This window comes from Ambystoma mexicanum, chromosome 8 (assembly GCF_040938575.1).
Source record: "Ambystoma mexicanum isolate Mex_15411 chromosome 8, UKY_AmexF1_1, whole genome shotgun sequence".
Taxonomy (NCBI): Eukaryota; Metazoa; Chordata; class Amphibia; order Caudata; family Ambystomatidae; genus Ambystoma; species Ambystoma mexicanum.
Window position 1 is genome coordinate 1,196,619,903 of NC_090929.1, and position 15,567 is coordinate 1,196,635,469.

A 15,567-nucleotide genomic window follows, 5' to 3' on the forward strand; every position below is an offset into this window, starting at 1 on the left:
GGATGGTTCTATTTGCAGGATGTTGGCGGTGGCCGCCGGAAGCTGGCTTCTTTAGTACCTCATGCGCGACTCGCGCATGCGCAGTCTCCCCTTAATGTCTTTTTAAACAGTTCACTTAGGAAATCCTTCTGTCGGGTTCACCTTTGTCAACACACTGTTTATTGGGACTTTACGCTTCGCCCCTTTCCATCGGCATCCCTCCATCGGGTTCACTCTTGCCAATTCTTTGCCAACTATACATTTCTTTCTCTTGAATTCACTATGCAGGATTCATGTTCCTTAGCTTTCCCAATTACGTGTAGGTCAATGATTTGGTTTTGCTACACCCTTGTATGTCCACTTTGACCTTTTTCTTGCGGCTCTGCCAGGGGCCTTCTGGTTTCAATAGTTACAACAAACGCGGGGTCACCCAGAGTCTGTTGAGTGAGCACCCGCGTTGTGTCAGACCCCTCTGCAGCTGATTTTCTCTTAATGTTCACAGTTCTTTGAACTATTCTTAATTTGCCACTTTGCGACTTTCATTCAACATAGGTTGGTTTCTTTATCGGTTCTCCCCGCTACTCACCGGCTGTGATGAACCGCTTGGCTTTCCTTGTATCTGGAGTCAAGGACGGTACCTCAGTAGCAGCAGTTTTTCTCTGTCCTGCTTATCAGCATAGGCATGCTCTGTGTACTGTTGACATCTACTGCAGCACACTCTGGCTATTGTTTGCAGTCTTCAGATTCCTTCCACGAAGGAATCGCGGGTCTGGGTCGGAAAGGGCAAGGTCGATTCTCTCCTTGTTACCCTTTCTATTCGCGCCGCCTTTCTCCTCTTTTTGAACTGCCGTGTTTGGATAGCTGTCTCGTCATGCTGTCTGCCTTTGTTTGTCGTGTGCTCTTGTGCTCCACCTTTTATCCCTTTGGGGAAGTGAAAGGGCCGTCAGGTGTGTGATTCTGGTCAATTGCCTGACTCTGCCTGACCCTTGTGTTGGGACATGTCAGTTAAACGGCTCTGGTGTTAGTCTGTCGTCTTTCGTGGTGTGTGAAAGTGTTCGTGTTGGAAGAGGGGGGGTGCATTATTTGAGTATTCTGGGGAAACGGTGTTAGAAGTAGGGGGATGCCAAGTCTCACCCGTCGGTGTCCCACTTCCACTCCCTGAGGACACCCCCATCCAGGTTATCCTCCCTCACTGGTCCACTCTCAGGAACTGGATCCAATAGCAATAGCTGTGTCCTGGCCACCTGGATGACAGATCCTCGGAGACTAGCGGGTGGGACACCTTCTGGTTTCTCACAGTAGTCACCTCCTGCAACGCCAACATCTGCGTAATGTTTCCAGACACAGGCGCCTTGGATTTCCCCGTACCAGACGACATCGCCTCTTGGGATAAAGCAGGAACCGCAGGACTCTTGTGCAGTAACAGGGTGTCTACCCAATGATACAAGGGAGAAAAGGGTCCTCTTCAACTTGACTCTGCCACACCACCCCTCTTTGTCCAACTCCTTAGCTGGTACTACAGGTGAGTGCCATGCTCCGGTGCCGGGAAGTGTTCGCAGAGAGCACACAGTCACACAAGTCTTCTCAGTGGCACAGGCCCACACTTGCGCCATAGAATCCCTCTCCGTTTACCTCCTCCAATACGGCACACCGGTCGGTGTGCCCTAAGATTGTCCTCCGGCGACCATCACGACTCCCGCTGCAATCCGGCAATGATTCGTACCTTCCGGACCGGGCTGCCTTCTCAAATCTCTGCACCATAACGGGAGCCGCCATCTTGGCCACGCGGTCCCTGAGGTTTGCCCCATCAAGCCGGGTCTTCGGGCTGCAGTTTCGCTCCCAGCTGGCTGTCGGGGGCTAGATCAGCAACATATCCCCCCCCAATCGAACACTCCTGGGGGGGATAAGGGCTAGTATAGAGGGTGCATGCAGCCTCTGCCAGCAGGAGCTCACTGCATCGGCATCCGCACCATTCACCAACGCCCCCCAGGGAAATCTATTTTCAATAAAGGCGAAGCAGAGTGATTTAGATAGGCAGGGATGTTCGGATTCAATTTTGTTTCCTGTAAAATTACATTTTTTATCCTGAGTTATCATAAACTGGTTGCGTTCAGGATAAATCATATGTATAGATGGTGTGATGTGTGTTTGCAAAAGTCTATTCATGTGAACGGAGCATCGAAAAGTTATGGGATCAGTGCACTGATAATTTTGCATTCTAGTAGCAACTGATCTCAGGATTTCATAGATGTATAATTTATTTATATTTAAAGGAATGAAAGTTTTTCTATTTTCTTAATAAATTTGTCCTTCAGCTTTTTATAGGAACGCTAGCTCCCTGAAAAAGACATTCACAGTACAATGTATTGTGTTTTTTAAGTAAAGTGTCTCTTCCCTTGGGCTACATGTGATGGTCTCCCTGCCCTCTTACTCCATGTTTATTTTTCAATGAATGTCCCTGCTGGCAACAGCTTCCTTTGGTTATTTTGCATCCGTTTGCCTTTTCAGTGCTGTCACTAATTGACTTAACCATGGTTCAACCAGTTCTATCTTGGAAATGGTCCAATGCCCTAGAGTGTTACTTTATGTCTGATTGTAGCTGGATTTTAGTTTGCATTTTGAATTCAGAAGCAGAATTCCACTAGTATTTCTTATGCAGGTCAACCTGAGGCCATTTATCAGGCAAATGGCAAAAAACCCATGGGTCACCAGTGGATCCAGTTTGGTTTGTCTTGGCCTGCGGGTGGAACCCCTCTATCATATTTTCAAATGTGGGACCCAAGAGTATGCTGCAATGAGAAATGTTACACACAACCATCTTCTCGCTCAGCAAACCGCACACACTTCACCACACTGCAACAACAAGCAAACACAAACTGCACCAACAGCACATGAGGTCTTGCATCGGTCCGACATTCACACCAAAGCTCCGCACACAGTGAAAACCGTACTGAAGTTGCCAACAGCACACCACTTCTCCCGCTTTCCTACTCCCTCTTTACCCGACGAACCGACCCCGCCTTCTTATTTTCAGAACCGCCTGAGAGCCTTGGGACCAATTCCATTGGTGACGGTGCACGATCTAAATACCTTTAACATTAACATATGTGCGTCGAGTGGTAAAAGGCCTGCAGGTAGCGCCCCTTTCTTTTCTGTGTCCAGATCTCCTCAGAGGTCACCTCCACTCTTATGCTGCCTTGCCCAAAAGCCCTTGAGGGAGAATAATTTGGCGCTATTAAGCAGAGACAGTTTTGTAATTGCATACATTCAGACACGTAACGTCATTGAGCTTACTGGCCTGAAGCCCCCCCCCCCAACCCCAAAATGTTAGCTGAGGGGTGGGGCTTCCGGTGCTGTGCATTTAACTTAAAGGATCAGGAACACAGTCCTGTTGGTGCATTTTCTTTCTTCTGTAAGCCGGTAAGATAACTCAGCGGGTTGAGCACTCGCTGCTGCGATCTGAGCATGATTTGCAGGACGCAGGTTCGAATCCCGGCAAGGCCAACTCAGCCTTTCATCCTTCCGATGTCTATACATGAGTACCAATTTCGGTTGTTGATATTGTATGTAAATATGTGCTCTGTAAAGCGCTTTGGATAAAGGCGCTATATAAATAACACACCATTATCATTATCTGCTCGCAGCGGATGATCAAGCACTGCTTGTTTCCCCCGAGTCACAGCCCCCCTGAGACACATAGGCTGTGTCCCTGGCTCTGCAGCCAGTGCCGTAATGAACTCAACACCTTTATTTTGTCATCAGCAGCATAGCCTTTCTTGTGCATAATGATGAATTTCCAACTGAAAGACCACCAGTCACCTTGCAGATCTGTGACAGTTAAAGTGAGCAGCACAAAGCACCCTTTGTAAATGTGTTCATACTCATAATGTCTCTAATAGCTTCATATGCTAAAAAGTAGTTTGCTTTGTTGTCCTTAGTTTAATGTTTAAAACCATACATAACAAGCTGGAGGTTTGTGACGAATTTCCAAACCGAAGTGAGTTTATTTATTAAACAACTTCTTTTATTGTGTGTCTTAAAGCGCTGAAAATAAAGTGGGTAAATAGATATTCTCCAGCATGGGGTTTGGCATGGATTCACATGCTCATGAATATTCCCTGTCATCAGGCTGGGAATCCTCGGTAAAGAAAAAATCAGTATCAGTTTCGTTTCTGATCTGTCTTTCATAGTAGTAACCAATCACTGATCTCTGCGTCATACTGACCACAGCCAATGACTGCCCTCTACCTAAGCCCCGCCTCTGGCAGCCATCTTCAGATTTTTACCGCACGTTCAAGTGTTGGGATCCTCGTGCTATTGCTCTCGAGCGTTAGTGCTTTTTTCACGTTTTTTCTCAGAAAAATGTCTCTTTTTTCGGTCAAAAGAGCCTCAAGCTCCACCGTTTCTTCATCCGATTAACGGGGACCCGTGTCGGATTCATCTACGCCCCTCAAGGGTGAAGATGTTGTCGAGCCACACTTTTGGAGGACTCCAGAAGTTTCTCAGGCCCATCTCGGACATGGCCCAGGAGAAGGAAAGCTCGACGCCCGGAAAGCTGTTCAGGGTCTGCCCTGGATGCCAGCTTCAGAATGTCTTTAAGGAGGACGAACACTCCCTTTGCCTTTACTGCCTACATGAGGACAAGACGCACGTGGAGAAGGACTGTGCGTTTTGCGGCAATATGTCGGAGCGGACCATGAAGGACCTCCATCAACGTCTCGCCTACTGGCTGGAAGGAAAGAGCCCGTCAGGCGAGAAGAAGTCCGAGCGGTCTTCTAAGACCTTTGAGGGCGCCCCGTCGACGGGGGACCAACAGAAGGCCAAGCACCGCGAGTCCGCTGGCACCGGGAGCGCCGAACGGTCGGGCTCTACGGGCGCCAGGCAGGGCGCATCCTCCCCGGCGCCATCAACCACGAGCCAACGCTCTGGTTCGGGTAAGAGGAAGGCCAAGCACCCGGCGAAGCTCCTGGAGAGACCCCGGTCGAGCTCGAAGGCCCCATCGGAGGGGGAGCGAGGCGGTGACCCTCCCCCCAAGGAGAAGGCGGTGAGCGCACCTAAGGTGGTGAAAGCCTTAATCCACCCGGCCAAGGCCTCTATCGAGGCAGTCGCGGCGGCCCTGGCTCAGCCTGTGGAGGCTACACCAGTGGTGGCGACCTCGGGGCCCAGAGTCTCCCTGCCACCGCGGAGGGAGTCCTCTTTCATGCCCATCGACAGGACCCCCGTGAAACCTCCGACGGAGAAGAAAAAGGGGGGGCAGGAGGTCATCGTGGATTTGGCCTCAACCTCTGAGGAGGAGCTGATCGAAGTCTTAAGCCACGGTGTTGGCGTGGAAGAAGACCAGCCCGTCGGGAAGGACCCCGACGTAGGAGACGACGAGAACGTCGAGGGTGCCGACGGGGCTCCTGACCGCCCGTCGGACTCCCCTCAACCAGTGCCACAAGACAACTCGGTGGCCATTTTGTTGGCTATACAGTCCTTATGCTCGGAGATAAGGACGAGACTGCCGTTACCACCAACGGAGGAACCGCTCCCGACGGGGGACCCGGAGCCAGGCCCTTCTGGGAGCCCTCCCCCTAAGAGAAGAAGGATTCATCCTCCACCTCCTTTTCAGCCATCGCGCCCTGTTCAGCCCTCCTCCCCGCCCACGACACGTGGGGATGATACGGGGACTGACATGGCCGCGACAGGTACAGACGACGAGGTTTACGACGAGGATCTCCTGTCGTCACCTCCCACCCGGGCTTCCCCGCCCGACGAGATTGGATCGTTTCACTCCATGATCGCCAGGGCATTCGAGCTTTTCCAGCTCTGCCCGGAAGAGAAGAAGGAAGGTTTCCTTTATCAACGGCGCGAGGCCAAGAGGAGGACGGTCCTCGCTGTACCTCTACTGGATGATATTTGGGATGAGGGCCTCGCCCTCCTCAAGAACCCATCCACGACGCCGGCTAGAAGAGATCGGTACGAGAAGAAGTACCGAGTCCTGGACGCGGCCCCGTTGTGCCTTCGGGCACAGCCGACCCCGGGCTCGGTCGTCTCCGCGGCGGCCAGGAAGAAAGCGGGGGGGGCGCGGCCTCTACGTCGACCTCCCCGCCGGACGGCGAGGGAAAGAAATTAGACACGATGGGACGCAGAGTTATCTCGTCGGCAGCGACGACGATTAAGGCGGCCAACGCCTTGGCTATCGTAGCCCGCTACGACAGGGAGTTGTGGTACAAACTGGCCCCCCTGCTGGACTTCCTACCAGACGACAAGAGGGCGGAAGCCCTAGAGATCTTGCAGGAAGGAGAGGTGGCATCGGACCACGCCATTACGATTGCGACGGACATCGCTGACACTGGATTTCGCGAGTTGGGCAACGGCGTGTGCCTTAGGCGGCGTGGATGGCTCAAGGCTACTGACTTCCGTCAGGACGTGCAGACCACAGTCTTGGACATGTTGTTCGACGGAAACAACCTGTTTGGGAAAATAGTGGACGATTCCCTTCAAGCCATCAAGGCGGACACGGAGACAGCCCGGGCTCTTGTGGTTCTCCAGCAACGCCGGCCGCCCTTTCGGAGCGGCGGAGGCAAACGGGGTGCCTCCAAAGGTTCCAGCGGCGGATTTTCCACCTACCGTCAAGCGGCCTGTTCGTCGTCACAGGAATCTTACAGGGGACGAGGCAAGTCAGGCGGACCCCGCCGTCGTTGCCAAGGAGGACAAGGCGGCAAAGCCTCGTCGAAGCAGGACTGAACCGGCCGTGGGGTCGGGCCCCCACCGAAGCACCCCGGTGGGAGGCCGGCTGGCGAGCTTCGTCAGCGTGTGGGAGTCCATCTCCACCGACCGTTGGGTGCTGGACGCCCTAGCTCAGGGTGAGGCGCTCGAGTTTCTTAAGAGGTGCCCGCGCGTCCCCTCTGTGGCCAGGAAAGAACATCACGTCCCTCAACTTCTCTAGAAGGTAAAGGCGATGCTCAAGAAGGGCGCCATCGAGCTCGTCCCAAAGAGGCTTTGGGGCTCCGGAGTTTACTCAAGATACTTCCTCGTGAAGAAGAAGACGGGAGGATGGCGTCCCATCCTGGACTTACGACTGAACAAATTCATCAAGGCACAGAAGTTCCGGGTGGTCACCCTCCAACACATCCTGGGTCAACTGGAGGAGGGCGATTTCCTGTCGTCGTTGGATTTGGAGGATGCCTACTTCCATATTTCCATCCTAAAGGGACACCGAAAGTTTCTCAGGTTCGTGGTCCAAGGGCGTCACTACCAGTTTAAAGCCCTTCCCTTCGGCTTGAGGTCGTCACCCAGGGTGTTCACCAAGTGCCTCGCACCGGTGGCGGCGCAGCTGCGCCGAGAGGGGATCCACGTCTACCCCTACCTGGACGACTGGCTCATCCGAGCAAAGACGAAGGAGCTCGCCGTGGAGCGCACGGCAAGGACCGTCCAACTACTCACGGACCTAGGATTCTCCATAAACTACGCCAAGTCCCACCTGGTGCCCGCGCAAGATGCACTGTTTCTGGGAGCGAAGCTCGACACAGTGTCGCTTCTGGCCTCTCCGTCGAAGGAAAGGACGAGGGCCATCTTGGGCAAGGTGCAGCCGATGCTGGCAGCGGACGCAGCCAGGGTAAGGTCCATCAAGTCCCTTCTCGGAATGATGTCTTCTTGCATTTATCTCATCCGCCTGTGCAGGCTCCAGATGCGCCCGTTGCAGAATTTCCTGGACGCGCGTTGGATCCAGACGGGCAGCTTCGAGGAGAGGATCACACTCGACGAGAGTTTCCGACGAGCGATCCGGTGGTGGGGCACCCGCGCGCATATGATGGCGGTAATGGACTTCCAGACCCCCGGCAACCAGGAGACAGTGACCACGGATGCCTCCCTGGAAGGGTGGGGAGCGCACACCGAAAATCTGCACGCGAGAGGCCTTTGGCTTCCGACGGAGAAGTCCCTCCATATCAACGTCCTGGAGCTCTGTGCAGTGTTTTGGGCCCTCAGGTCCTTTCTTCCGTCCCTCAAGGGCAAGGTGGTGAGGATCTTCACCGACAACACCACCACGATGTTCTACATCAGGAAGCAGGGTGGTACCAGATCCCCAGCCCTGTCCAAAGAGGCGCAGGATCTGTGGCATTGGGCCGTCGCCCAAGGGATGTTTCTGGTGCCGTTTCATCTGGCAGGGATAAAAAATACCATCGCCGACTCTCTCAGCAGAGAGTTGCGCTCGTGCCACGAGTGGGAACTACGACAGGATCTAGTGGACCGCCTCTTCCGACGGTGGGGCACTCCCCAGATCGATCTGTTCGCGACGGCGACGAAATCCAAGTGCCGGAGGTTCGCCAGTAGGTTTCCCCAGCCGAGGAGCATGGGCGATGCTTTCTAGTTCCCCTGGGTGGGCCTGTTTCTATACGCGTTCCCTCCATTGCCATTGCTGATCCGGCTCATCAACCAGCTCAAGAGGTCACGGTGCAGGATGATCCTCGTCGCACCTGTGTGGCCGAGGCAGATATGGTTCCCGGACCTTCTGGACTTGTCAGCGTCCCCGTCAATCAAGCTGCCAGTGGACGCGGATCTTCTCTCCAGGGAAGGAGGCGCCATCCTCCATCACGACCCGAAGTCGCTGAACTTGCAGGCCTGGCTCCTGCAGCGTTGGAGTTTGGAGGATACGACATACCGGCCGACTGCAGAGAGGTTCTTGCAAAGGCCAGTGCGTCCTCAACTCTTAAATGCTATGGACACAAATGGAAGAGGTTCTCTGCCTGGTGCCACGCACAGAAGATTAACCCTCTACGGATTACGGCTCCCCAGGTACTGCCGTACCTTCTGACGCTGGCCAAGGCTGGACTGGCGCACGCGTCCATCAAGATTAATCTTGCTGCGATCTCCCGATACACCAGAACCACGGGGCGGACGTCTTTGTGGTCTCATCGTCTGGTGAAAGAATTCATGAAGGGACTGTTCAGATCGTTCCCGCCGGTGAAGGCTCCGGCCCCGGCGTGGGAGCTCAACATGGTGCTGACCAAGCTCATGGGACCTCCGTTCGAGCCTCTGCACTCGGCTCCGTTGAAGTTCTTGTCGTGGAAAACAGCGTTTCTTGTGGCCATCACCTCCGCACGAAGAGTGGGAGAGATCCAGGCCCTTTCCTGCAAGCCCCCGTACTTGACTTTTCACGACACAAGGGTAGTGCTCAGGACGCACCCCTCCTTCATGCCCAAGTTGCCGTCGGACTTCCACCTCAACGAACCCTTGGTGTTGCCTGTTTTCTTCCCGTCATTTTTGTCGCCGGCCGAAAGGACTTTGCACTCGCTGGATGTGGCTAGAGCGCTGGACCGCACGAAGTGTTTTCGGAAGAAGTCACAACTTTTTGTGAACTTTGGACCTGTCAATCAGGGGAAGGCTCTCTCAAAGGCCTCCATTTCCAGATGGCTCTCTGGCTGTATCAGTACTGTCATCGGTTGGCAAACCGACCGCTGCCTGGCCATCCGAGAGCCCATTCCACCAGAGCGATCGCAGCTACCACGGCGTTCCTATCTGGTGTGCCCTTGTTGGACATCTGCAGGTCTGCTACGTGGAGGTCGACGCACACCTTCACGAAATTCTACTGCATTGATCGGGATTCCAGGGAGGAGTCCAGGGTCGGCCAAGCAGTGCTGCGCAACCTGTTCGCCTAAGGTGAGCCTGGTGAGTAGGTAAGAATTGCTTAATATGGAGTTTGATGTAATGCTTAATGTTGAGCCTTTGCCACCTCCCGTGGTTGTGCATGTGTGTACTGCTATGTATTCTTTATTCATGAGCATGTGAATCCATGCCAGACCCCATGCTGGAGAAGGAACAAGTTACTTACCTGTAACTGTTGTTCTCCAGCATGGGTCTGGCATGGATTCACATGCGAACCCTCCCGCCTACCCCTCTGCGGCTCTTCACTTGGTCATACTGCCACTTCACGTGCTACCAAATCTGAAGATGGCTGCCAGAGGCGGGGCTTAGGTAGAGGGCAGTCATTGGCTGTGGTCAGTATGACGCAGAGATCAGGGATTGGTTACTACTACGAAAGACAGATCAGAAACTAAACTGATACTGACTTTTTCTTTACTGAGGATTCCCAGCCTGACGACGGGGAATATTCATGAGCATGTGAATCCATGCCAGACCCATGCTGGAGAACAACAGTTACAGGTAAGTAACTTGTTCCTTTTGCATCTTATAGTTTTGCATTCAGGATGTGGAAAATAAAAGGTACACTGATATTATTTTGGCTCAACATGCTGCTATAAGGATTTACATGTTGCCATGATGCTTTACTATGCAATTTGTGTATTTTCAAGTAAACTCTACAGGACAGTATTATTGTAGGCCTTGACACCCAAAACTTAAATATTTGTAACAAGTAAAGCATGGAAGAATTTGGCCGTACCCAAATTGCAGAGTTGGTTAAAATCCCTGCTTCGCTGCTTAACGTAAGTGTATGATCCCGGCCAAATAATATGATCTCACCCTGACTCCAACTGCAAAAATTGGAGGGATTATAAGTGATTTTGTTTGCACCCTTACAATAGGACAGTTTTAATAAGTGTAAAGGACAAATGGGTGTACCCTGGTGCTCATCTGATAGTAGCTCCAATACGGTCACAGAATTGCATGATTAATGTACTGGCCCACCCCTCGTTTTGTATCACTTGATTTGACAGGCAGTCTCACCAGCCAGTCAGTGCACCAGAGATTCTAGGATAGCGGACTAACTGTGGTAGAACCAACATTACATTTTCTCCCGTTGCTCCCAGCCACTGAAGTTGCTTGGGCCATCCAGAGTACTGCCCCAGACTCTGCTATGTCCCGTTATGCTATGTGATAGAGGATTTAATTGCACACCATTTGCCCTTTTCACACTTTCTAGGACTTTCAGTGGGTTTGTTCAGACTTAAGGAGAGAGTTAACTGGTTGTGACATTGAAGCTGCACTAGAATAGTCTCATTACAATGAGTAAAGAAGTTAAATGCCCCTACACAAGTAAGTTTGCCACTCCTCCACTGTCTCTGAAGTTAGCGCCTCTCCCAACATTAGAGGGGTTAGCCCCTGCCTGCATTTTAGCCTAGGTGCACCCCTGGATGTGCGCACTTGCATTTTGTTAGGCAGAGGTGAGGGAGGCCTTTCCCGAAATTGGCGGTGGTGTTAAAGTTTTATTGTGTGTGTTGAACAAACGCAGCACAACTTTAAAGCTGCTACTTTCAATAAAGACTTCCATCGCCTTTCTGCTTGTGCTTTAAAATATATTATTTGATAGTTTGTCCCCACACCAGACCATGGGGGGTGGGGGGTAGAACAGTGGGGCTGGAGCCTTCCAAGTTTGCCCCACCTATTTTTCGGAAGTGGCCCCTCCCATCATCATTTAGCCCCCCGCTCCCGAAATGTAGGTTTCGTTGCACTTGCGCCCCCATACATTGAGCTAATGTATTCTATAGGACTGCATTATTAGGCATATTAAAGACCACATTTGATATTTAATATGTAGAAAACACCATTATCGTCTACTAAAATCAAGCAGTTTGTGAACATTTGCCTACCCCCCTCCTCCGATGTAGGGTTATGTTCAAGAGAGACCGAGGCTTCCCCAATACATAAACGAACCTGGCTCCCTTGACCTGTGGAGTGTGCCTGAGGAAAGGTGCTTTGTTTACTTCCTAGCGTGCTATATCAGCTTTCACGTTTTTCAATAACACGCCATTCGTGTTAAGGTGTATGAAAATACATCCAGCTCCATTCGTGACAACATGCAAGGCGTTGACAACATTACGTAAAGAACTTTGCACTTCTTGTGTGTATGCATACGTCAAGGAGACGCACGCCCTGGAGTCACGACTGCAAGCTAGGAATTCCTCACAGTTGGAGAGCTCCGGCGTACACGGAAGGCTGCTTTCGGTGACACCCCCCGCTCCGTGTGGGTCGGCCTCGGGCCTGCGCACTGCTCCACACACACGAAAGCGTCCCCACCCACAGTGTCACTGCTGGGCTTCCCCCAGCTGGGCAGGGCCTCGCACTGAACACACATTTTGCAGTATTGCGAGGAGGCAATTCCATCTGCAACAGAACAGAGGAAACGCTCACGGAGTTTTGGTAAGTACATTATGTATTCTGAAGTGTCTGTTGGTCTTGTTACTTTACAAGCGTATGAGATCACTTCGCTATTATTGCTGGGTAACCTGTATGGTGCTGAACGCTGTGAACCCGGGGTTGTTTCCAGCCAGACTTGCTAAATTAACCCTTGGGACAGGGGCAGAACTTCGCCCCAGAAGACGATCCGTACGCTCTGTTCGAAATCCCCCTCCTGTTTTTATCAGACAGTAGATGGAAACTGGGACGACTTGGCAGCCAGAAGTGCACGGCGTTTAACTTCGGTCACATGCTGTAAACAAACCGCTGCGCTTGTGCCCGAAATCCCAGCGGGAGCCCCTCGACCTCCCGCAGTCGCGGTTTCTTTCGGCAGTTGTTTCAAACGCGAGTTTTGGTAATAATAGCGTCTTTTCGGCGAATTCATACCCCATTGCCCATGACTCACCATGAGCAAGCACGCCAAACCGGCTGACTTGGAAAAGAGGGTGTGTCTTTTAAGAGATTCGCTGGTTTGTGGACCCCCGCCCCCCTTTAAAAAAAAAAAGATTTCCTCGGTTAGTTTAGGATCTCCTATAACCCGTGCATCCGTCCATTTTGGACCCCTTACATAGCAATAGCTCATTCCTCCTTTTCCCCCCCAGAAAAGCGTGACATGAGCCTTGCTTAGTTTTTTGGCATAAAAGGCCGCAGATTTATTTTCCACAAAATCATAAAACATACTGCACACATTAGTGGAAATACTTTGGAAGATGCGGCGACCGCTCCATGTCCAAAACCTGCTTCCCCCTTGCTTTCCAAAAGTCCATCATAGGCCCAACTCTCCCAACCCTTTGCGCCTGAGCCTCGCCTGCCCCTGCAGGTATCCGTGGGCGGGGAGAGTGCCGTTTCCTTGGGGGAAGCTGAGCCCTTGTTGTTCCCCCCAGACGCCCCTGCCGTTTTAGGCTCCCAAGGGGCGCTGGTCTGGAAAGGGCGAAGACCCTTCCCGCTTTCTCCTGGCTCATCCGGAGTCTGTCTCTTGTGTTTGGTTGCCCAAACACCGCCACATCGCCTGCCGTCCTGCGACGTCGACGGTCAGGCCTCCTGCTTGTCCTTATTTGTAGGGTGGGTGGGTGGAAAAACGAAGTCCTCGGTGGCAGGCGGGCGTCCCCCGCCAAGGCTGGATGATGCCTGCAGTGGGAACCCGCCTGCTTTAAAGGGGGATAACTCCGCCCCTTTCCATTGTCCCCCTTCCGCGGGCTTTTCCTCCCCCTTTGCCGCGCTCTTCTCATTTTCGCGGGCTTTCCCTGCTTTTGCCGCGCTCTGCCTTTCCTCCCCTCCTTTGAGGAGGGGGAGGGAGATTTAGGAGGAGGACACCGCCCGGGTTATCGGGGTGCCTCCTCCATTTTCGGATTTCGTCGTCGACACCTGGCATAACCCGTGCATCCGTCCATTTTGGACCCCTTACATAGCAATAGCTCATTCCTCCTTTTCCCCCCCAGAAAAGCGTGACATGAGCCTTGCTTAGTTTTTTGGCATAAAAGGCCGCAGATTTATTTTCCACAAAATCATAAAACATACTGCACACATTAGTGGAAATACTTTGGAAGATGCGGCGACCGCTCCATGTCCAAAACCTGCTTCCCCCTTGCTTTCCAAAAGTCCATCATAGGCCCAACTCTCCCAACCCTTTGCGCCTGAGCCTCGCCTGCCCCTGCAGGTATCCGTGGGCGGGGAGAGTGCCGTTTCCTTGGGGGAAGCTGAGCCCTTGTTGTTCCCCCCAGACGCCCCTGCCGTTTTAGGCTCCCAAGGGGCGCTGGTCTGGAAAGGGCGAAGACCCTTCCCGCTTTCTCCTGGCTCATCCGGAGTCTGTCTCTTGTGTTTGGTTGCCCAAACACCGCCACGCCACAGGTGGGTTACCGCCCACTGTGGCTCCCCCCTGCTTCCTTCCTCACATTTCTTGGATTTCTGTGCAAAGTGTCCAGAAGAATATCTCCAACCCCATTGGTGACAAATGCCCCCCAACTTCCATAATATACTCAAGGGAATTAAAATTAATCAAGCCGTGACTGCTCTGGCAAAAACCCTCAGAGGCCCCCTTTCCCAGGCTTGTCGGGTCAGCACCACCCAGACATAAGGCCAATATGTCCGTCTTTTGCTGTTTCCCAGGCTATCTGCGCACCTGCTGCTGCAGCTGCGCCCCTATCAACCCCGGCACCCCACCCATCCCAATCTCATTTCCTCCCGGCTGTTGCTGGTGGGGAAAGAAGGTGGCATGTCGATTTTAAGTTCCTTTCGGCCTGATGTACCTTCTCACCCCCAGACCTCCTTCCCCCCATGCCACCCGATGAGCACCAACTTTTCGAGATTATTCAGTGGAGCTTAAGATGCTAAGGCCATGTCTGCTGTACTTCTGCCCCTTCCACCTTTCCCTCTTGCTCCGCCTTACCAGGGCGAGCCTGCTCTGCGACCCTCTTTCCTTCGTTCCAGCTCCATCCTGCTCCGCCTTAACCAGGGTGTGCCTGTTCTGGGACACTTTTTCCATCTGACCCCTTTCCATCCTGCTCCGCCTTAACCAGGGCGGGCTTGCTCTGGGACACTTTTTCCATCTGTCCCCTTTCCATCCTGCTCCGCCTTAACCAGGGCGGGCTTGCTCTGGGACACTTTTTCCATCTGTCCCCTTTCCATCCTGCTCCGCCTTAACCAGGGCGGGCTTGCTCCGGGACACTCTTTCCATCTGTCCCCTTTCCATCCTGCTCCGCCTTAACCAGGGCGAGCCTGCTCCGGGACACTTTTAAAGTTAGAATTTCAGGCACCACATTTGCCTTACTTCCCCTTTCCCCGTCCTCTCGCCCCACAAGAATCCGTGGTCTTGTGCCGTCTTTCCTTATTGTTACATTTCCCAGAGTTTTGAGCTGGCTTCTACTATGGGGCTCTGTCCCTACTGCTGACAAATGTCTGCCATCCACTGGGTTGTCCTACGGGGACTTGGGTTGAACCGCCCATGCCTGCCCTGTGCAATACCTTTCCAAGAGCTTTGTGCACCTTGTGCCCAATTGCCATCCACTGGGTTAACCTACGGGAAACTTGGGTTGCACCGCCCATGCCTGCCCCGTGCAATACCTTTCCAGGGGCTTTGTGCACCTTGTGCCCAATTTCCAGTGACATTTCCTCAGCCCCGTGCTGGGCCGGGCACTCACTCTCTTGCATATTCAACCAGGGACTCATTTTCCACCCTTAGCAATTCATCTACCCTTTTACTGGACTAATCCTCCCCCCACCTTAATCTTGCTCCGCCTGCTGTGAGCTACCAACCGGGTGATTGCCTGCGCTGGACGGGAGGAGCTGCCTTTATAGTCCCTTGTTAGACCTGTACCTCTGCATTCATTTCCCCCTTGTCTCAGCCCAGGTACCATTTTTTCCTGTCCTGTGTGTACCGCCTCCCATCTTTCACTAGCGGGCTCCCCCCTTCCATTTTTCTTAACATGTAAGGCAACTGCCATAACCAACAAGACTGCCTCTCCTCAGGCGTAC

At 52.8% G+C, this 15,567-nt stretch overlaps 1 protein-coding gene across 5 annotated transcripts in view; it reads left to right on the forward strand.

The window, feature by feature from the left end:
* The window catches only part of SGMS1 (sphingomyelin synthase 1), a 1,534,398-nt gene that overhangs the window by 1,167,627 nt on the left and 351,204 nt on the right, over positions 1-15,567 (forward strand). The window contains exon 1 of one of the 5 annotated variants that reach the window (XM_069611297.1): positions 11,773-12,060. The exons of 3 other annotated variants lie outside the window; for them this stretch is intronic. The gene's annotated coding sequence lies outside the window, so the exon portion shown is untranslated. Of the gene's footprint in view, positions 1-11,772; positions 12,061-15,567 lie in introns of those variants that run through there. One more of the 5 variants, XM_069611299.1, reaches the window with a different exon arrangement.